Raw genomic sequence first — 25,035 nt, 5'->3', positions numbered from 1 at the left:
TTGATCGTTCGGCAAACGAAAGTTTTAATAATTTGGTTATACGGCAAATGAAAGTTTTAATATGGGTAGATACAAAAATCAGAGATCGAATATTTCGAAACGTTTTACGTATTACACAAACTAATCATTCAAAATCCTTACGTTTAACGTCGATGTTAAATTAATTCATTTTTGTGTATTTGTTTTAAAATAAAAAAAAAAAAGGAAAATTATTTGAAATGTATTACGAACGAAATTGATGGCAATTAACTCAAAGCACTCGACTTGTCGCATAGTGTATGCAGTTGGGTTTTAATCAGACAGCTAGCCCATTCTAAATGTATAACATTTTCATGAGATCAAATCGAAGCGAACCATTTCGATTACGTTCTCTCCACTCTAAAATTCAACTCAAAGATTCATTTAGTATTTCATTAAATTCATTAAAACAAAAAAAAGAGTACTTCCTATTAACAATGAATTTCATTCTAAGAGAATAATAAACTTTCGTTTTTCGAGTTTCGTTGAAATAAAAAAAAAGAAAAAAAAAATACATATTACAAATTTCAACACTTTGATATTACTTTACATGTTTTAAAATTAAATCGAAAAGTTACTAACGTATCACACATTTTTATGTAATTCTCGTACTAGATCTAACGAAATATATTTTTTACTTCGTAAAATGATTAAAAAATATAATACATACATATAATACAATACCAAGAATTTACTTTAAGTAAAGAAGACCACTAGCAATCAAGCGAATCTATAAACTCGGTCTACCGTTAGATATAAAAGTACTCATTGTGATACAATAACAGGTTATTATGTAATTCTTTTCAGCCTATTTATGATATAAATTCATCCACGACGAGAACCGAAATAGAAATGGAACACGACCTACGAGCGAATGGAGAAATCGATTTGAACGTTGAACATTATGGTCCAGCGATGATGTCAAGAAAAAAGTAAAAACAAAAAACAAAAAACCGATCTCATGTTGTCCTATTCTTTCGAACGATATTAATCATGAAAATCATCTCTAACTTCTCTCGATATATACGTAATTTCCGATAATTAACTTTGGAAGAGGAAATAAAGAAACTATTAATCCGTAGCTACATATTTGCTCGTCGGATCAGTGATCAAATCTTTGCAACTTTCAAAGACTTTAAAGTAGAAAGACGAAAAAGAACAGAGATGGAGATAAAAGAGAAGAAGAAGAAGAAGATGAAGAAAAAGGAAGAAAGAATAAGAAGAAGAAGAAGAAGGCGAACAGTACGTATTTCAGTCATCCGGGCAACTTTTGCAAGTTTAATGCCCGGGCGCTCGAGTAATTTAACACGACGAAATTAACTTTTCAGTTTTACCAAAGTTTCTTGGCAACTTAACCGCGCTTTTACCTCCTTCCAAGCCCACCCTCCACGTAGACTTGCTGCTTCCACAAACTCCTAGCACCCTCACCCTCCTCTCACTCTTCTCTCACCCTTCTCTCACCCTTCTCTCACCCTCTCACCCTTCTCGTCTTTCACCTATACGAAGACTCCTGGAGCAACTTTTAAAACGCTCCGTCGTGGTAACAACTGCGCTGCACCGTGCAAAGCGCTACCGAACTATAATTCCACCCTTAAAACCTCGGAGTTTACGACGTAAACTTTTTCGCTCGCTCGCTCGCGAACAGTCGCGCGATGGGGGGCGGCTGAGGGAGGGGGAGGATGGTGTCGATACTTCGATTCTGATGGAAAAAGAAAGAAAGAAAGAAAAAGAAAGAGAGAGAGAAGAAAAATGATTTGTGCGTAAAGAAGAAAAAAAAAGAAAAAAGAAAAGAAAAGAAACAATCAAATTGCCGAAGCGATCGGAAAAAAAGTTTCATAAAGGGGTGACTCGTATTCGATACTCTTGCGTCGATAAAAAAACACAAAAGAGGAAAAAAACAAACCCTCTACCTAAACAAAAATTACGATTACACAAATTTACCCCGACTTTACATCCGTGATATCGAATAAATTATTTCGTATCTCTGTATATAAGCTTTCGAACATAATTTATATAGATTTCCTAAGAGGTTTAACGTATCCGCTTCTAAGAAATACGATAGCCTCGATATCGAAAAGTAATGCAGCGTAATGTTGAAGATATAACGACTTTACTTAAGTATGCAATCGATACATTGATAAAACATTTCCCAATAACGGAAATGCATATGTACACACGTGTTATAGGTATACATATATTTATGCGTATACATACATACATCCAAAGATACATACATACATGCCTTTCCATAATATTTCTATTGATACAACGACGGTAATGTTATTAACAAGAGTTATGTTTGTTCATTAATTAATCTAAATCTATTTATTGTTTACTCGCACGAACGATGAGTAAGCTTCCAATCCGTCGTTACGATTTATTCAATCGATATTCTATTAATCCTACCTCCGTCCCTCCCCCGCCACCATAGCGTGACCGTAAAGTGTGCAAATCGAAACGAACGAATGCATCAAATCGAGATTACTTTTTATCTTTCTGATATTTCTCCTTTCCTTCCTTTTGCCAAGTATTTTCTCTCCTCCTTCTCTCCCTCTCTCTCTCTCTCTCTCTTTCTTTCTCATTCTCTTTCTCTCTCTATCAGTAGCATGATAAAAAGGCAAGAAGGATCTCGGTCGATCAATTTTCAAGTTCCGATCCAATAACGATAGCTTGACAATATTTTTTTCAACTAGTTTTACGGTACCAGTATTACACCCGCACGATTTACTTTACTTTACTTTACTTTGCTTTACTATATCAATATTCACAACTTTTATAATAATTCATCGACTTGTTTTCATTCTTCTTCGAAGATCTCTTTTTCGGCAATAGTCAACAAGACTACTACTATCATTCTGATACGAAAATTTGAGATATCTTATCCATTTGTTCGTTCCGATGATGTCAAGTCTCTACTGGTGAAGAAAAATTTTAATGACCAAAACAAAGAATACAAACAAACAAAAAGAAATCAGTCTTATCGAAATTTGCATCGTTCTATAAATCGGTGGTTTGATCTTAGCAAGTCGACCAAATAAAAATTCACCGTTCCAGATTCGAATTGAGCCTTCTTGCGCGTATTCCAAGATCGATTCGTATCCTAAAATCGTGTAACCGGAGCAAAAGAGAGAAAGAGAGAAAGAGAGAGAGAGAAATAGAAAAAGAAACAGGGTTAGATATAGCGATAGAAACATAGAAACGAAAAGGAAGAGGGGGCAAATCGAAAAACTTATGAAAAATTCTACCGAGCGAGAAAAGAAAATCGCATCTCTATCGAACGAATCTTCTCTTTCTCACACACACACACACACGCACACACACTGAATTCTACGTAAATAGACGAGCATTTTAGATAGAAGGAACATATCGAATACACATGAGTTCACGAAGACGTTTTCTAAGATAAGGGGCATCCTGTTTGTTTTCTAGTTTACACTGCGAAAAGAAAGTCTCTCGATTTCTCGTGAATCAGTCGCGTACTACACGTGCGAGAGGTTGCGTTGTCAAAGTTTCTCAAGAGGCAAACTTCGGAACGACGTTTAACAGATACACGAAAGTCAATTCGCTAAAGTTGAATTCGTAAAGGAATGCATCGATTGTACAATACCATTTCCATTTTGTTATTTTTTACGAATTTGACGGATATCGATATTATTACTTAGGAAAACATCATCCGGATTTAAGATTTCTCGTGTATTCACTGATATGATATCAAATACGTTTTTTTTTTGTAAAAAGAAAAAAGAAAAAGAAATAAAAATCTTTTCTATTTGATTCTTATCTTACGTACGTAGAGACCAAAATAATATACCAAAATCGCATTAACGTTCGCCGAATAAAATCAATCCGCTTTTGCAAATCCCATGTAAAATTTGCGAAACGAATATTTCTACGAATTGAAGAAGTTTGCAAAATTTTTATCTATTCTTCCTATTATATCTAACAAAGATTGGTATTCTTCTCACGTAACCTAGAAAACGAGAAAATTATGTATATAAATATGGGTACCAGTGTACAGATGAGAAAGACTCATTTATACTAAGAGAAACCATTAACGAAATATAACTGTTAATTACATAAACATTTACCTATCTTCATTAGAATACAAGTGATTTATTAAACCCCATAAACGATAAATGAACGAACCTAAATTGCTCGAAATACACGGAAACGACAAGATCCCTTTTCATCACTTTAGATCAGAGGCGGAGCTATCAAAATTCATAGCACGTTTCATCGACTGTCCGATGAGAAAACGTTATCGCGTTGATTCTATTAGTTGAAAGATCCAAAATATAATTATATCTAATTAAATAATATAATGAATAATAATTATCTTGTTTTTAATGTTATTCGAACGGATTATGATCTATCGTTTCGATTGATCTCGACGTGAATTAATTAATAAATGAATTCACTTAAGTATGTATAAAAATATTATAACTGAATGGGAAAACAAAGAGAAGAAAAAAAAATAGAAAACGAATTAATAAAACTAGCGTCCACCTGCAGTTATAGACGTCGTATAATCAGGCAACTTACGCGACCTATCTACACACTTATCGTTCTCATAAGAAGACTCGGTAAATCTGCCTGTAAAATGAATACGAGAGAAAGAGCATTTTCTCGTGATAAAGAGCAACGGAGAATCGTCGGGTAAACTCGAGCCAACAAGTATTCATACATTTTTCATCGTGTGCGTTCCGTATACACACGTAACCGGGAATAACGTCAGTACAATAGGAATTACATATAGAAACGAGAGGGTTAAAACCAACCCTATTGAATTAGACAAGAAAGACGGGGCCCGTGTCACGGAAACAGCTTTGTAGTTTTTTAACATTTGAGCTTCTGAATAAAGACAAGGTTTAGATGCACTTAACAAGCTTCTTTTCTACGTCGCGCTTGGATTTTATTATGGATACGTCTCGCGACATATTTTTTACAAGCCTCTGTGCAGTAATGAAAGAAGAAAAAAGGGATGGCAAAAGAAAAGGAAAGAAAAGAGAGAGAGAGAGAGAAAAAAAAAGAGAAAAAAAAAAGGAAAAAATAGGAAAAAGAAATAAATAAAAGAAAAGTAAAAGGAGAACGCGAGAGAAAGGGAGAAAGAAAAAAGGGCTTCTGAAAGAAAAGCACAAAAGTGTGCGCGCGCGCGCGCTATAAGCCGAGGTCGACGCACGTTTTCCTGCAACCCTTTCTCTCCGCGCTTTTTTTCCTCTCGGCACGTTGGATTTTCGCGCGAAACCAGGAAACGACAGAAGGTGCGGGTGAGGGTGCGGGTGCGGATGCGGGTGCAGGTGCTGGAGCCTTCCAGCAGGAGAAGATTAACTCTCATCTAACGAGTTCTTATGAGATGCAACGAGAAAACAATGAGCCACGATTTGGACTTTGTCGTTGACTTCAGCGAGGACTTCGGGGACAACAACTCTCCCTCTCTCTCTCTTATTCTCTCTCTGTGTATTTCTCTTTCTCTGACGAAGATGACGACGTCAACGGGTACGAGACGCACGCGCGTGGAATTGAGGTTGAAAGGCCTTGGACCACGCTTCGAAGAATTCCAAAAGCCTCTTGCTAACAGCCACTTGGCAGAATTCGAAGCACAATGCCGGCAACGCAGAATTACAACGCGCAACCAGGACGATGACGGCCTAATTAGGCTTTCTCTCTCTCTCTCTCTCTCTCTCTCTCTCTTTCTTTCTCTCCTACTCTCGTTTACGCTCACACTCGCGTTTGCTACGCGCACCGAGACTACGAATTCCGAGTGGTGTTAAACGAAGGATACAATAATACATTGTAAATTTTCCAGTCTTGCGTGGAAGACCGAGACAGATACACCGCTGTGATATTTCTATACGAAACGCGTACGAATTCGAACGACCGGAATAATTCCAACGAAAGAACTTTCAAACGAGAAACTCGTATTCCTTCCAGGCTCCCTCGCGAGACTTTACGCGAAACTTTCAGGTCTCTGCTGCTGCTTGGATAACATTGATACTTCTTATCTTGTAAAGTTATTAAAACGTAAACGGACAAAATTGTATCCAATTAAGAATATTCACAAAGAATAGCTTTTTAGTTTACCAAGCTTCTTTTTTTTTTTGTAAAAGAAAAATCTTGACTTAACGTCGTTAACAAGAACCGAATATCCTGACCCGTAATGCATAATGATGAATATAAATATTCTGAGAAAAGTTTCAACTGGTTAATATATTTCGCGTTGGTCGTTGTCGTTGTCGTTGTCGTTAATCAGAGCATCTTCGTGTGATTGTATGCGTTATAATCAACATCGTAAAGATTACTTGATGATTGTTTTTTGATCATCCCGTCTGACTACATAAGCAGAAAACTTTTCGTCGCCGCACGAAAGTTTCGAACGTAGAACGAATGAACAGTGTATTGGTAAGTTGCTTAATGGAAGGAGTTCGCGCACAGAGGATTAATCTCGCATTGAGCCTGCGCGCTGAGGAATCCCGATAATCAAAAGCGTTGATACTCTCTCACAACAAGCAAAGTTATATAGCCTATCCGCTAGGCGATCAGCTGACCCGCATCGCTCTAACATAAGATGCTCTCGCACACAAGAATTGATTTAATTAAATATAAATTACAATCGCGCCAAAAGATTTTTACGTATTACAATAAATTGATCTTAAGAATATGATCTTTCTAAAGGATAGATTAGCTGAAAACATTTTTTTCTTTTCAATCGTTAATCGAATTTATCAATGTGATAACATTGCATAAAAGTTTATTTAAAGGAACGAAATAAGAGAGAATATTATCTTGTTATTAAAGGAAGACTTTTTAAAAACAGCGCGTCATTGTAATTACATCGGTCGTATTTACAGAATACTATCCGGCACCGATTCGCTCGTACACGATGACTGTCGACAGGGGTTTAACTTCAGGTATTTCTTCCACGCTACATCGCATTTTCGCTCGCTGATATCCCTCGTAACGAGAAAAACGACCCAAGGAGCTTCAGTGATAAGAATAAAAAAATGTATAGAAGAGAGTATATAAAAGATAATAAAAGAAATAAAGATTAAATAAACACTTTGTTTAAATTCATACCTCGATAATGTTGTTAACGAGCTCTTAAAAAGAGCCGACGAGGTTCGCGTTTAAAATCGTTTATCACATACGCTCGGGTTTCTTATCGTTCGTATTACGATCGATACGATCACGAGTCATATCACGAGTATGATTTTTCGCGCGGCGTGCAACCACACTCATCCCCCAATGTGCGTGTGACTGGTGACTACACGACGACACGTTTACATAGGCGGCACGCGTGCCGGCGTTACCGACGGAGTAAACTCGTTAGTAGGTTAGAATCCGCTGAAAAGAGAACCCCGTGAGTATGAGTACACAGACTACCAGCAAACGTTCCTTCCTTCTACCCTCCTTCGAGCGTACTCCCTCTACGCCCGTAGCATCTCCCGCAGTTTCCAGGATCTCGCGAAAACTTTGCTCGAAAGCGGCAGGCGGCACGAGTCCGTGTAGCAAGCCGGTGGTGGTAGGGATGACAGATACTTATATGCTATCTCGACTTTCCAGAGAGAGAGAGAGAGAGTGAGAGAGGGAGAGAGAGAGGTTGAGCAAGGGCCAAAGAGAAAGGGAGAGAGAAAGAAATTGGAGGGGATGGAAGGAAGGGTTTACCCCCACTTTCTCTTTTGTCCGCGTCTCTGTGTGTACCTACGCGTACAAACGCGGTAAATAAAAAAGTTTCAAGTCGCCGAGGACTTTGGCGACGAGCAACGCGCAGGAACCAACATGGTGGCGGACTTCGCAAAACTTTCTCGGGGATGCGTACGGGATTCGGATCGTTCTTGGATATTTATGTGCCCCCAACACACGTATACACGTGTATATTTGAGAAAAGCAAAAGTTCCAGAGAATATGCTGTTGCTCTTCCGTAGGAAATCAAATAATTCTTCGACGTACCTACGTGCATACACACGTTAAAACGTTATGTTCACAAGTCATATTTATTCTAGGCGCGGGATACGAACTACGTAAAAGGATAATAGTAACCGAAGCTACGAAACGTGAATACATTTTTTCGCCCATTGAAATTAGTTTATCGATCGATTGAACGAAGAAAAAAAGTTGATATCTGAAAAAAAAACATCAAAAAAGAAAAAAACAAAAAAGAAAATTTGTATGCTACCTTCCATTTGTTTGAAACTTTTCAACAATGTAGATACATCATTCGCGATATAAAAGAACCGGTGATTTTTCGATTAACCTGTAAATCGCGATAAAAACCAGTTAAATTTATATTCCGTACGGGGTATTATAAAACCCATCTTCGAGATATGATCTTTCGATCGCGTGGGAAAAGGACGGCAAACATGAAATACCAAGTAGTAGTGGTAATAGTAGTAGTAGTAGTAATGTAGTAGTAGTAGTAGATGTGGCGCGGTCACGGGTGACACGTGGTCACCGTAAAAATCGTCGATGTATCTACGACGTGAACCGAGAAAGGGGGGTGGGAGAGGGGGATAGAAAAGAAAAAGATAGTAGAAGCATATAAAACGATAGGCCGTCTATCGATCTCAATAAACTAAATCGTATGCGCAATGTATGCGATTAGTTGTTTCTTTCTCATCTCTCTAAGATCTTCGATTTAGTCGCGGAGGTAGCGGTACCTGGTCGCCTGCCGCCTGCTCTCGTGGGAGTCAGCTAAGGGAAATCAATATCTCACTAGGGGTAGAGAGAACACGAGAAAGAGAGAGGAGAATTGGCGAGAGTAGGAGGAGGCGCTCGAAAGTAGAGGTGGAGGTGGAGGTAGCAGGAGGTAGAGGAGAGTCACAGTCGACGCGCACGTCGACCTCGCGTTCGACGGGCAGCATCGCGCGCGGTCACCGCGTAGTGCCACGCGTGAACTTGTGCATCGCGGTGGTGACACGCGTCAACTCGTGCGCGAACCATTTCCACCTATCTCTTCCTCATCCTCATCCTCATCCTCATCCTCATCCTCCTGATCCTCCTCCTCCTCCTCCTCGTCCTTCTCGATCTCGAGCCATGCTCGCTGCGTTTCTTTCTCTTTCTCCCMCCCCCCCCCGCCGAACATGTCACTATCTATCAATCTTCCTCTCTCTCTCTTTCTTTTACTCGTTTGATGGTCGTCATTACCGGCCGTCGTGTGCTCGGTCGGTCACACAACCTCTACTACCACCACCAACCCCCACCGGCATCTACAGAGCAACCACTACTACGGACCACCAACACCACCATCACTACTACCACCACCACCTCCACCACCAACAACTACTACTATTACTACTACTCTGAAAGTCGGCTTGTAGCAGCGCGTGTAGAAGCGTCCCGCGTGGCGAAACCCCGCACGCTACTCCACGCTAAGCCACGTGTACGTTGAAAACCGTAGAAAACCCGATCGTTCCATTCCTGTCGGCCGCTTAGCGGGAACTGGAGACGAAAACCTTGCCTCCGTCGCACCGCGTTCCTCTATCACCATCTCTCTTTCGCTCTCTCGCTACCGCGCTCTCCTGACTCGATCCAAACTCTCGTTTCATCCCTCTTACTCTCTCTCTCTCTCTCTCTCCTTCCTTCGCTACACGCGCTCGCTCCTCGACGAAACTTTCCCGGCGTCGAGACCACCACCACCAACACCACTACTACTACTATTATTACTACTAATACTACCACCGACACGAATATACGAACAACGAAGGTGGTGGCAGCAGAGAAACGACGACGACGACGACGACGCACACCGCCGTCTCCGTCTACTCCTTCCCCCCACTTCTACCCTCCTCTAGCCAAATCTATCCCTCCTTTCATTCCGATTCTCCACCCGCCACGACTAACGTGCCTCCTTCCCTTTCCTTTCTTCCTATATCCTCCCTCTCTCACTCTTCTACTTCTACTTCTTTACTTCTCCTTCAACTTTTATCCAACTTTTTCCCACCTTCCGAACTCTCTCAACTACCCTCCTACGACCATCTTCACGGACAACGACGACGACAGCACTGCTGCTTCTCTATCTTCTTCTTCTTCTTCTTCTTCTTCTATAACTACTACTACTATTACTTCTTCTTCCTCCCCCTCCCCCACCTGCTCTTCCTACGGCACTCTCTTTCTCTCACACACTCTCTCTCTCTTTCTCATCCCAAGTCGCGTCTTGCCCTGGGGATGCGCGTTATGTATTAAAGTGCGCATCTCGCCTCCGTAGTGTGATCCGCTCGCTCGGAAGAAAGTTTGCCGAAGGTAGTTTCGTTGTTATCGCCTGTTCCTACTCGACAACTGGGTAGAAAGAAAGAAATATCATTTTTTCTTTTTTTTTTTTTTCTCACAATGCCATTCCAATTTATTCCCAACAATTTCTCGGCACTCTTACGTCGATTTATTTTATATTAAAACTATAATCTGCGAATTGATTCGAATAAATTATCGACGACGACGACTACGACGACGACGTCGTTTTGAATTATTTTTCGTCGGATGAAATTCGTTTATCGAGATACGAAAAGATAAAAAAAAAAAAAGAGAAAGAGAGAGAGAGAGGAAATTTTAGTTGGAAATTTTGGGCACGCGCCACCCTCTCTTTCAATGAACTCGCGCGGGACCTTGATTTTGGTTTACGGAAGTAGGTCAGCGTTCGGTGTAAATCCACGGCTCGCGTTGTGCCGAATAAACGCGCAACCGAGACCAATTCGAATTTAAATCGATGCATTTAGCCGTCCGAGAATAGTATCTCTTTATATCATAAATCTATCTAAGGTTTCTGCGCTATTATTTCAATGCTTTTCACTCGGCAGCAAGGCATGCCGTTGCAGTCATAAAAGTAAACACTTTCGTCGAGCCGAAGCGCTCAAGATTTATGACCGTAACGCTAATAAAACTTACAAAGGCAGTGGATAGGGTATATATATATATATATATATATATATATATATATATATATGTACGACGTGAATATTATTCCCCCGTTTAGTTGGACGAAGAAGTTTCGTGTTAGCGAAATAACGTTTCCAAATCAGTATGCAATCTTATGTAACGTTTAGAAACTACTTCGTCTTATTGATTTAACAGTTCTCGCACCTTGAGTGCGCGTTGTTTTCTACGTTAGAATTAACGTCTCTACCCCGTGTTATATAGTAGGAAAATTGATTTCGTCGAGAAAAGATGACAACATCGGGCAAAGTTCTATCATATCGAATAGTTGTTAGACTAACAAAACTTTGACTTTCGCGAGATGAAACTTCAATCTTCGAAAACTTACCCGAAATTATCGGAAATTGGCAATTTAACTAAAAAGCTCATAACTCGACTCGTTGAACAACTTATGAAGAACTTTACGTTAAATGAGTCTGCTGCTGCTGCTGCTGCTGCTGTTGCTTGTTCTTCAAAAGAATTAACTCTATTTTTTCTTTATATTTCTAAAAAGTCGTTAGTAATACCGAGGAAGGATAGGAATCACGAAGAATATTAAGAAAATCGTAAAGGTACGGAGTATAGAAAGCTTACGGAAATGAGTAATAACGATAAGAACGTGATGGTGTGGTAGAATAGTGCGGCAAATTTTGTAAGCCCCGAGCAGTCCGTCCGTCCGTCCGTATGTCCGTCCGTTCGTCTCTACAGCATTGCGATCGGAGAGCAGCACGTCTATTGTGGTGCATACTTTAAGCAGTGGCACGCTCCGGAAAGGGTGGATAGAGAGGGAGGATGGCGGGGGATGATGTTCCTAGTGTTGGTGGTAGTAAAAGGGGTTGTGCGCGCGACCGGACGTCGTGACGCTTGCGTCAATCTGCGATTCATTGCCCTGGCAACGGCCGACGCGCTGACTGCCGTCTTCTTTATCTCTCTGCTAGCTCTTTTCTCGCTTACCATCCGTGAACGACCGAGTCAACGATTCTAGCTTATCCTTTTTGGCGGGCTACTTCATTCGAAGACATCTCAACCCTTTCTATTTCTTTTTTTTTTTCCTTCCTTCCTTCCTGACTTTCTTCCTACCTTTTTGTTTTATTACAATCAAACTATTACTAATGTCAACGCGTAAATATCGAAGTAACAAGTGGATTTAGTCATTTCCTGCATTAACTTTTTTCTTATACATCGATAATCTTTTTTTCCCTCTCACTTTTTTGTTTTCTCTTTCTCTCTCTCTCTCTCTCTCTTTCTCTGATCCTTTGACTTATCTCTACTACGCGAATTCCTTCCCCTCTGTTTTTTTCCTCTTTCATCCAATTTACCGACTAACTTTATTTCTCAATCGGCGAAACGATCGGAATCATGTCGATTTACGAGACGATTTTTCCTTCCTCCTACATCCACCCCCACCCCCTCCAGCCCACCCCCGTTTCCGTTCTGGCCAGCGTCTTAAGTATAAGATTACTATATTCGAAGGAAGCATAACGTTGTCGTTTCTTCGAACTAAAACGGAAAATGATTTATGAGATACGATCCGTCGGTCGAAATATCGTGCAATAATTTCCCTCCTTCCACCACTTGTTATCCCTCATTCTACTTTCTATGTCGACGCTAAACGGTGCATAACCGAGGGGAGAGAAGAACTTTCCCGCTCGTCGATTCTTCTCCTCGAGAGGGGTCCGTCGTATTTCATTTGAGCCGAATAAAAAAGAACCGGGAAGGAATCGTTTTCAAGAGCAGTATAAGCTAACGTTCAAATAACTTTACCAAGTTTTATATTCGAAAGGTTTGATTAACAAATTTCCGATTAAGCGATATAGAAACGTTATTTTAAAAAACTTTTCAATGTTTTCCTAAACGCGTAGAGTCAACTAACGAATTTCTAATTATTCCGAAAAGTAAAATGTTCTTATCATTGTCACTGTTAATCTCATTAACGTAATAGAATATACGATAAACGCGATCAATTAACTCCTATCCTTGTATTATATCGAAGTTCATGCGAATGAGTTAAATTAACGTGTGATATAAAAATCACGTACTTGCTGATTCTCAAAGAAATCCTTTGTCGACCCTTTAATCTTATCTTCTTCCCTATCCTTTCCCGTACCCTTTAGTCCGTCGAATTAAACGACGCGTTACGTTAGCGAAACGAAGGCCACCCTTAGATAAAGTTTTCTCGATGTCATAATAACTTCGAGCTCTCTAAATGGTACGTATATCCGTAATAAATTGTTCTTGCAAAGTTCCTGGAAGGCGAGCTATATAAATAGTCTCGAGGATTCTCTTCGTTCGTAGCTGCTCCCCTTCTGACTGAGATAGTCCTACCCCCACCAAGATCACTTCCACCACCACCATCACCACCACCACCACCACTACCGCCATCACTAACACGAGCAGCAACATCGGAAAACGTCTCGTAAGTTTCGCTCACATGCCGGAGCAGCTACCCTTACGAAAACGCCAGCCACTCTTACGAACGTCGCTATACTACTCTTAAAGATGCTTTTCATTGCACTCCCACATCGGGAACGATCCGATCGATGCGACTGTCTCGTTCTCGCGCGAGTTAGCAAGGACTCTCTCTCTTTCTCTTTCTCTCACATCAGCCCGGCCGATAGGTATTCTTCTTCTCTTCTTCGTTAAAGAAGAGAAGAAGAAGCCCCGAGTTCGCGTCCAGCCGAGAAGAACGCGTCTGGCATCCTTGTAGATACACAACGTAGTAGTCCTGGCTTCTATCCTTTTTTCCCAACTCTCTTCCTTCGATTCTCCTATTTCCTCTTTCTCGTCCTCCATCTATACTTACTCCTATTCCTATCCAACCCTCTCCTCCACCTCCACCTCCTCCTCCTCCTCATTCTTCTCTACCTCCTCCTCTGTCCCCTTCTGGCATCCTTTCTTGGCCTTCCGTATCAAAGTTTCTCTACTCATCTCGCTCACTCCCCTCGCAAGCAAGATGCGCTGTTCCGAAAGGACGTGCGCGCGCGTTCGCGCTACCACCGGATATCGGTCCTTCTTGCGGCAGTTCTCACCATCACGAGAACTTCGTCTTGCTTTCGGGATTTTACTTCGTCGAAACTTTCAAAGCTATCTCCGCCTTGGTCGTCTGTAAGCGCCGTTGTCGGTAGAAGTCGACTCGTTTCGGTCTCCCCTAACTTTTCGACTGACTACCCTCTCCTCCTTTTCTCTCCTTTTCTCTCTCTCTCTCTCTCTATACCCTCTAACTCTATACCTCAACCTCTTGCTCTCTTTCCTTTTCTTACCGTTATTATTTCTCGTGTTCTTTTTCTTTGTCTTTGATCAATCCGTCCCCCTTTTTTTTTTTTTACTCTTTATAATTCTTTCCTGTTACTTTCTTCCAAAGCATAACGATTAAAACGTCCATTCTATCTATCCTCTTGAACATTCGATATATCTCCATCTCCTACCTCTTTGCACAAATACAACTTGCCTTTGCTTGGATCGACTTAATCGACTTTTGCCCTAGTTAAATCCGAGTGGAGACCACTAGCAACATAGTTGTAATCAACGGTAGTACAATATACGTGTGCGCTAGGATTATTGCCAGTTTAGAAACAATTCGATTATTTTCTCGTTATTTATACGAACGATTAACATTTATACTTAACTAAATTGATTTCTTTATTTTTAAAAAATAACATTGTTCAAAAATACTTATGAGATTATATTTAAATACGTTATTTTTCGGTATCTCGCTAAAAGAAATTGTCTACCCTAGGAAAGTTTTGATTAATTGAAAAAATGTATCTACGGGAATAAGACCTCTTAGTAGTTATTAAAAGAATAGCATGTACTTTCTCGAATCCCTTAAGTTTGCGAGAAAGTTGGCCGCCTATTCATTTCCGGTCGGAAAGTCTTTGTGCCTTCTCCATCGACTTACCCGAGGAAAACTTTCGCATGCCGTTCAAAGTTTCTCCCGCAATTACTCGAGCATCTAAACTCGACGAATGGTAATAAGACTTTCGCGTTATACGAAGCGATTCGAATAACTCCGCTGCCAAAGACTTATCCGCAAATCTGCCGATGATACGAGCTAAATTTCTTTCATTTTCTTTTTTCCCCTTTTTTTTTTTTTTCTTTGTAACTTTATTTCTGATCGTCGATTCGTTCGTATAAAACAAACAAAAAAAAAAAAAGAAAACTCTCCCAATGGATTTAAATATGCAAAATTAATAAATACATTTATAACACCTATATAAATCCTTATTGGTTTACACGAATCAATTACAAATATGATAATCACAATTTCAAAGTACCTCGCCGTAATATTTCCATTTCCACAGTCAAAACAAATAATCCGATCGATGAAACCATATGACGTTGATGATCATCGAATTATAATTTAACGAGAAAAGACCGCTAAAGCGACTGAAATCATATAACATATCTATATACATATGTATAATTCTGAACATATCTATATATATATATATAAAACAAAAACGTTTAATGAATTTGTATACTTGATAACAAAATTACCCAACGTAATTGGTGTATTATATTTAGTTTAGTATTAAATACAATAGATATTAACTTTTTGTTTATTATTGATTGAGCCAATTGTTTCCGTAAACCAGCGGATGAAATCGTCGAATAAATAAGGTAAAACGATAAAGGATAGAAAGCATAAACACGTCGAAAACTAACGGATTCAATGAGGAAGGACGACAGCAGAGTCAGCTTTCGCGGATCGTACCGGAACCTGCGGAAGCAAAAGCAGCCGGTCCGTAACGCCGGTAAAGCTGTAACAATGCCGATGCTAGAAACTATCGGCGACTGCTCACCAACGTCACATTTCGGACGATTTATCTGTTCAAGCGTCTCCTATTTCTCTATTTTTCTCTTTATCTCTTTCTCTAACTCTTTACTTTTGCTCAATTTATACCACACATCCTACCGAGAATCCACTGATCGTTTCGATTATACAAATCACCAATTCTTTTCTACTTTACAGTGTTTTCGTTTCAAGAAAATTTCTAATATAGGAAATATGATATATTATAAATATTAGATTAAAAATGTATGAATTTATATATTTTATGTATGTATTTTTGTATCTAATGTGGAACAACGCTTCATTTTATAATCTTTTTTTTTCAATAAAATGTATGTTAATACATGACAAAATGTAACAAATTTTCGTATTTAATAATTAATAGTTAATTTAGTAAATATTTAAATGTCTCTTGTATTTATTGTAAAATATGTAATAAAAGTCAAAACATGATGGATGAGTCAGAAATATAATACCTATTACGAAAAACATAGGAAATTTGTAGAAAAAACTCAAAAGACTTTATTTCGCCTATAAAATATGAATATTAATTGAAATAAATTTTATTTTCAATGACAGAATCTTTCGAAAATAGATCAAATGTTAATATGATTTGTTTCTATAAAAAAAAATAAAATTACCCTATATATAAAGTAAAAATATCACATGTGAAAAGTATACTTTTAAATATCTCTGCATCTAACAATAAAAAGAAAATAGATTAAAAACATTTTGTACGATTAATTATGAGTCAGATTGAAATAATTGGACAGATGGTATTTTAAATTGGTTATTCTTGTGCCATTCTTTTTAGATGTTTACCAGAAAGCACAATCGTTTGAACTATCTCCAGACTCTGTTTACGGTCAAGGCAAAGTTTACAGTAAACGGAGAAGCATCAATTCCACTCACGATGCTCACCACACATATATATATATACACATGTCAAAAAACAATCTTATAAACGATTTAAGTCAATCTCGTCAAACCAAATTAAAATCCAACGAAATAAAAAAGTTTTAATTGAAAATGTTCATTAAAGAAATAAAAAAAAACTCACCAGAAAACTCTGCCTTTGAAATAATTCTCTTTCTACCTTATTTCCTTTTGTCGACAATGTAAATTATTCAACAACCCAACAAAATGTTTTTTTTATCATACAACACTGACAATCGTAATAAATTTCGATATTATAAACACAAATTGTTCGTACAATTAACACTATGATAATACACATTACGAACAATGTTCATTTTTTTTAGCGTAATCACATAAACATCGTTTTAAACATGATACAAAAGAAATAATCATTTATTATTTTACACGCGACAAATGTGAATAATTTACGAATTATATCTGTTAATTTCATTTAATCGATAACTTTAAAAGAACGTTTGATATCACAAAAAGAAATACACGCGTACACCTTTCATTGTATCTGATTAAAAAAATTTGAAAGTAACTATTATGTTTTATAAGAAGAGGATCATTTCACACGAGTTCGGCACGTTTGAACGTTACTTTTTTACGAATATTGTATCAACCCCAATCGATCGATTTCATATTTACACAAAATTCAGGAACGCTCGACATTAACATACGAAAGTTTCTCATTTTCCACGCGTTTAGAAAGTCGTAAATCCAAACGGACCGAAGAAACGTTTCTATTGCGCATTCAAAAAGTGGAAGGGATGGCGCGAAGTACGCGGAGCTTGCACCACGTGTCCGTGACGATATTTACGAAGTAACGAACGAACGTCATGCCACGTTGGTGTTACAGTTACCTGCTGTATTGACCGCCTATAGCACAGAATTATCAAAGATTCACGAGGCGTACGTGTTGCGGACACGACTGGAGGAGGACAATGTAATGCATATAGCACATATCCACATAATCATTTTTTTAACACTTTACTGACAATAAAGAGAATAATTTATATTTAACAAGCATTATTTTTTAACTAGAGAAAAAAGTCAACGCTTAATCGTTATGCTATTAGATGTTACGAAGATTAGCGAATATTTATATATAGAGAGAATCATAAATATAAATTATTTTTTAAAAAATATCTTACTATTAATAGTGTTATACTTTAAAACGTAAGTCATATTTTTGATGATAAAATAAATTATAAATTTTACTTAAATAATTCTTTATCGCGGTTCATGTAGTACCTGTAAAGATATCAAAGTTATATACAAACGATCATTGTGTATGTATATTAAAATTAATCCTATCCTGAAACAAAATAAAATGAAAATTAAGTTTTGACAATTTTTGATTAAATTTTTTTTCGTCGGAATGGGAATAGGTTGTACTATATATAATAATTCAAAGATATTCTCTTTTTTAAATGAAATATCATGTAAAGTAAATTTGTCAAAAATACTCGATTTATTTTTAGGAATAATTATTGTTGTGACAGTTGGTGTAGTAAATCCAACGATGATCACCTGTAACAAAAAGAAAACTATATTAATTATTTCCATTCGCAATAACTATTACTAATTATTGACGAGCAAAATAATCAAACAATAAAATATAAAATGACTAACGAGCTATTCTCAAAAGATTCAATCATGCTGTTGAATCTTAGAAAATAACTCAGTAGCCTGTATAATTGCCCTTTTCAACCACAATTAAGTGGGGGCTTCTTCAGCTTTTAGCCTCTTCTTTCTTCATGCCTACTGTCGGACATTTTCTACGTGCGAGCATGAAAAGAGTCTCTGATTAAAAATGTCAATCGTTCCAAAAGGTATTCGTAAAATTTGGCATATTACAACGATTAATGATATAGAATTAGAATCGTCCCTGATTATTAATGGAAAAAACCTAGCCGACCCTAACACAACCCTGAAAAAGAAATGAGATTAGTAAAACATCCTGAGCTTTTTACATAGAAAATGATTATTGCCTTTTGGTCGAGAGATATCTCATCGCCGAAAGGAATATTATTAACTATGTAAAGTATCGATTCTATTCTAATACCAAACCGTTATAATATGCCAGATTATGGTCGTACAATTTAGAAACGACTTAAAAACATTTTCACCCAATTACTCTCAACTGCTTATAACACTAATATTAATGAAATATATTTCATATTACAATATCTATGAAATAATTTCATTTATTTTCTTTTATACAACTTTTTCAAATATTTCCGATTTTCATTATGAGTCTATTTATTAATTATTACAAAATTCATTCGCGTTTCCCGTTAGCTATCCTAGCTCGTGGACAATCAACGAACTTAAAAGCTCATCGATTGTGCAAATATATACGAGCACATTTAATCGAATGTCCGAACAAATAATTATTCTAATCGATGACCTAATAACACTTCGCACTTTTAGTATCGAATAATAAAATCCAATTGAAATAAAAATAGTACTATAAATGCAATACATTTTCTCGCAATATTTATATCTCATTTATTCTTTATATTGAATTATATCAAATATTACAAAGACAAAATCGCGATTGTGGGAAGTGCTACTTATAAAACTTAAAACTAAGTATCAAAGTCATCAAAGGGGTACTGCGGATTTGATTCGACTCTATCTCAATCGAGATAAAATCGAAATGAAAAAGGAATTTTTTAAATAGTTGCAAATTCCTTTGAATCTTGATACATAATCAAAATTACAGAAGAGTCACAAAATAAATTTACAAAGCAAGCATAATAGAATGAAATAATATAATTTTGTAACAATTCTGTATAAACCCGGAGATAGGACTTCTACTTTTCAGTGGAAGAATACCACGTGCCTTTCCGGGCTCCTACCTACTTAAAATTAAAGTTTTCACATTCGCTCAAAAAAGTATGCTACTTGCTTGCCAATTACCCATATTTAAAAAGAGCAAATACACATACATACCCACCCACTCACTCCACGATTCTCACACATGCCACCAAGGTGCAAAAGCCTAAACTAGAGAGCATGCCCCGGGGCACCTCCGACACCCTAGTTCAAACGCGTTTTCTAAATTTATGGGAGTACGTACCAATTACTGTAATCGTCTGCCAAGGCTAATGATTATTGCAAATATGACTAAATCAAAAATAATAGTAAATACTAGTATATATGCATACTAGTAATATACGAGTATATCAAAGTTTCCACAAATAAATGCGGTAACTCTACTATTCAAAACGATTTTATTACCAACAAAAAATTACAAAAATTTAATATAAATAGAAAAATAAGAATATATATTCGTATTTTTCATACTATTAATGACTCTACAAGTAGTACTCTGAATATTGAATGATGTAATAATTAAAAACTATCGCGAAACGATGTACAGTACACACTACCTAATACGCACACACAGGTGTAAAGTACATCGTGCAACCACTAGCACAATGACAGCCGCCAATAGGGGAAGAACTTAAAACTAAACCCACAATTACTGTTTCTCACCCATACGTGTAACACCTGGGCACACGCATAGATGAGAACGCAGAAAGTATGGGGGGGGGGAGAAACGGGAGATTAGTTTATTAGAAGCTGAAAATCCTGATCTAAAAAACATTATTAACATACATAAATACGTCAAAACATTTTAATAAAAATTCATCTAAACGGGCTAATACTCAACAAGTCATTTGGATTTGACTTTTTGATTGTAAGAATTGTTAAATTTAATTTCTTAATATTTAAGAATTTGTTAAAAGTGAAAAATAAATATATATAAACAACCTCGGACGATTCCTTTAATTAAGTTGGCTGTTCTAATAAAAAAACTGGGCTTTGAGCCACCAATTAATTGCTAGAATCTATCCGTTCGCGAATTTGATTTGTCTTCTTGCTCATTTATTTATTATATCGATGCACCGATATATCAAAATAAATCAAGATTAAATAAACTATATACGAAGCAATGCATGTAAAATATGATACATGCTTTTTCTGGACGAAATCGAATAAATGAATGCTCGATTTCACCAATACTAACGCGAGTAATGGAAAGTGCATTCATTAATTGCACTATTAAATAAATGAATTTAACCGATGAGACAAAAAGACCTATCCTGAGCTAATAAAACATACAATAAAATATACAGTTTCATGAGCAATTCCAAAAAAGGAATTACTCATGTGCTCGTCAATAATTTTTTGAAATAATTACAACCAGTAGCTCGTACCGATTTGGACCTTTCATCCTCGACATGATTGAGCACTGGAGGGACTTTAAATTTTTACTCACTCGTTACCAACTGTTATATTACATATATGTGGCATTTTAAAATAAAATGACACATGTACGWAATATGAACAGTYAGCATTAGAAGTTCTACGGTGGCTCCAAAACACTCCTACTTCGTAGCAAATGGTCCAGCTGCATCCCTCGTCCACCAGACCCATCGGATAATTCCTTGATGCACTTTTCCTTGCACTCGCGTGAATCTAATAACGCGGTAAACGAATATAAGAAACTATAAATGAGTTTCTTATCGCGAAACCGAAATTTTTCTTATACGGCGTACAACACTGATTCTACATACGCGTATGATTTGAATTTAATTTACGCCCGGTCACTGACTCTACTTCACGATAAAAAAATGTTACTTTAATTATTCGTACAAACACTGACTCTACAATCTACTTCAAAGACTGCATTGCACGCAGTCAATGCATACAAAAATTTCACTCCCAATACGCGGTCACTTTTAACACTTCACTAATGCACTTCATTGACTCTACTTCACGAACAGTCTGTGCGACTGTTTTAAAATTAAAAAACTATAACTTTATATATGAACAAACTCTAAATGCAATTAACTGCATTGCTCGCAGTTAATTTAACATATAATTTTTAAAAATAACGCAACCGACTTTATTATTAACGAGCGAACGTGCTTCTAATTCGTGATTTTAAATTATATTTTTATAAACGATCAAACACTACCGTACATTGCTTCGCGCACGAATTGCAATGATGTTCTAGAAAAGAAAAAGAAAAAGTAGAATTAATATCATCGTCGTAATAAAAAATCATTGAAATTATCCATTGAAAATGTTTGATAGAAAAATATACTTACTTTTAATCTTCAGTGTGAATGCCCGACGGGTCTCCTACCCTTAAGATGACGATGCTGCAGATGTTTCGAACGAAAACGAGAAACTTACGAGTTTCTTATCGCGACCACGGCACTGACTCTAATTTTACAACTGCATTGCACGCAGTTTAAAAATCCAACACTAACACTTGCTTACCCTTCTGAAAAGAAAAAAAAGAACAAAACTATTAGTATCATTGTTACCATTTAAAAATTATAAGTAATTATTAAAGAAATGTTTAATATCAAAATTAATTTACCTTTTATCTTCAGTGATGAATGCCTGATGGGTCTCCTACCCTTAGGATGACGATGGCACACGTATWAACCGAATAAAAGAAACTTTCGGAGTTTCTTTACCTGAAAAAAACGAAACTCATATGGCGAACAACACTGACTCTAATCTCCGATTTTTTATTATTTTTTTTAACGATGCAACCACACGAGTACTTCATTGCTTACGCGCACGATTCAATGATGTTCTGAAACAAAAAAAGAAAAAGAAAGATTAATATCATCGTCGTAATAAAAAATCATTGAAATTATCAATTGAAAATGTTTGATAAAAAAATATACTTACTTTTAATCTTCAGTGATGAATGCCCGATGGGTCTCCTACCCTTAGGATGACGATGACCAGTAGACGATAACGAAAATAAAAAACTATAATAAAGTTTTTTATCGCGACCGGGACGTGCTTACCGACCGCACTACACGTCTAAAACGACTGAAAGAATGTTTATGATTAAGGTTCCTAAAAAATAAATCGAGTATTATGATGTAAAATATAATATGAAGGAAATATTTCAGAAAAAACAATTAAAAGAATTGAAATATGATATCAATTAGATAAATGAAAGAAACTAATTATCATATAATATTTATGTTAAGCGGTCTTTGGTTGGATTTCACTTGCAATGGAATGTATGGCACATAAAATATGATATGCATTGCATAGAAAGTAAAATACCATTACCCGGGTCTAACCACGAGAAGGTAACCACTTCTGAGAAGACCCGATTTTTAATAAATATTAATTAAATTTTATTCGCCAGTAACACGAATCGATATTTAAGCGTTGAAATCTAACAGAAAACTGATTAAAAAATAATGTAAGTAATCGGAGCATTTTATATTTACTTTTGGGCCCAGTAATGAAACCAAGTTTAAAGCAGTCATCTAAAAACAAAAAATAAAAAATATATCGAAATTATTTTCTATTTAAAATACGTTAATACATATGTAATATTTAAACTAATGTATATATGTTTAAACGATTCTAAGTATTAGTAGAGAACTGTGTTCGATATACTTTAAATAATTGTTAATTAATCGATAAAAATGTATATTGTTGTCTAAAAGCACGAAGAATACCTTCGAAGCTCCGTCGTCTTCGAAATCCAACGTTAGACTGGCACGTTGTCCTCTATGAAAGTTCTTTTATTAAATGTTGTTTCTATAACTTTTCGAAGGTTGTATATGTATAACATACGTAATACTCGAAATCAATAAAATTTTCTTTTGTGGAAAGTCATATAAACAACGTTTAATAAAAGTACTTTCACAGAGGACAAACGATTGAATCTAATACGAGACTTCGAAGAGGAAGATACACAAAAAGGTAAATCCACGTTTTTAGATTACAATACACATTTCCTACGATTAATTAACAATTATTTAAGATATGTCCACTACTCTAATACACTCTACTTATATTTAGTGTTGTCTAGACATATATATATATTGGATTAATCATTACATATTTATTAATATACGTTGAATATTAAATAATTTCTATCTGCTATTCTATCGGACGAAAATTTTATCCTCGAAGTCATCACTGAGCAGGAACGTTAATTACAAATATACTTTAACTTGAACAATCTAAAATATTATAAGAATATATTAGTAACGTTCAATATACTTTAATTGATTGTTAATTATTAACAAAAAAATGTATATTGTAGTTTAAAAGCATGGATTTACCATTCTATGTACCGTCTTCTTCGAAATCCACCGTTAGACTGACACGTTATTCTTTATTAAAGTTTTTTTATTTAATGTTGTTTATATAGCTTCTCAAAAGTTGTTTTTCTATAACGAAAATAATATTCATAATAAATAGAATTTAAGATTATAATTTTCGAATTTTAGCATTCTGTTAATTGATACGTAATTGTTTAAATTAAAGTACATTTATTTAAACATTCTAACCTAGTTATTACTTCGAATTCGAAATTATTTTATATTCAAAGTAGGTAAATTAATTAGTATGTAATGTTTAAAACATGTACTATCGTTTAAATATAAGTTAAATATACTCTACGTACATTTTACATTTTGTTTAAACAATTGAAAAATAATTAATTTAAGCTTACCTTTACGGAAAAGAAAGCTTCTATGATCGATGGTCACTTGAAATTGAACCAGTAATTTGGTATCTAATCGATAATGCAGATTTATTAACGCGAAATTTTTCATTATCAATACAGATTCATCCTATCATAGATGGCACGCGATATCAATTTTTTTAAGGATATTGTCTATATTTTATTCATTATTTTTAGAATATTTAAAAGAAACGTGCACACTTAATAGAAAAATAGAATAGATTTTTGATTTTTATATATATATATTTAATTAATAAATTACCATATCTCACGTTTGATTAACGTGGCCATGAAGAAAGATAGTTTACGTACGTGCGACGACAAGCTTGTGTGGGTGTATAAGACGTTAGAAATAATTTGAATTTGCAAGTAAGAAAATATTCATCTAATTTCACACATTCGATCGATTAACAATACTTTCCTAATGGCTTTCTCTAATTCATATTATAAGATTTTATAAGATATATCACTCTATGAATTAATTATTATCTTATATATCATATTGTTTTATTTATTTAAATATATGAATTTCTATATGGTCAAATTCAAAATACAAGACTGTAACTACTCAGCCAATCAGTGTTCTTTTCATCTCGTCAGTGCTGGAGATCGCAAGAAAGCTACGTCGTCCCGTTAATTTCAGGTAATTAAAATATATCTTGTAACGTACACCTTTTTATTATATATCAAACGATAGTTACAAGCTAGATTTTATACGTGAGTGTTTTCAAAACGAAATATTAAAAAGTTCGAAAGATATCCGTGAAAATAAAATCGGTATCTGTCGATTCCACGCCAAATCTCATGAGTTGGGTAACTGGGTAACTCGTACACATACATACACACATTCATATATTTGATTTTC

General features: G+C 36.1%; 1 protein-coding gene across 5 annotated transcripts in view; it reads right to left on the bottom strand.

Moving 5' to 3' along the window:
* Positions 1–13,026, bottom strand: part of LOC106783973 (putative mediator of RNA polymerase II transcription subunit 26) — a 252,258-nt gene extending 239,232 nt beyond the window's left edge. Inside the window, exons 1-2 of one of the 5 annotated variants that reach the window (XM_014743058.1) lie at positions 9,160–9,588; positions 7,093–7,570 (exon numbers count right to left, since the gene is read on the bottom strand). The gene's annotated coding sequence lies outside the window, so the exon portion shown is untranslated. Of the gene's footprint in view, positions 1–7,092; positions 7,571–9,159; positions 9,589–12,959 lie in introns of those variants that run through there. The other 4 variants (XM_014743013.1, XM_014743021.1, XM_014743029.1 and 1 more) reach the window with 4 other exon arrangements.
* Positions 13,027–25,035: the final 12,009 nt, after the last annotated feature.

The sequence above is a fragment of the Polistes canadensis genome, unplaced genomic scaffold, assembly GCF_001313835.1.
Source record: "Polistes canadensis isolate GaletaPanama2010 unplaced genomic scaffold, ASM131383v1 scaffold_1, whole genome shotgun sequence".
NCBI classification, from domain to species: domain Eukaryota; kingdom Metazoa; phylum Arthropoda; class Insecta; order Hymenoptera; family Vespidae; genus Polistes; species Polistes canadensis.
This window is presented reverse-complemented; position numbering and strand designations above follow the sequence as displayed.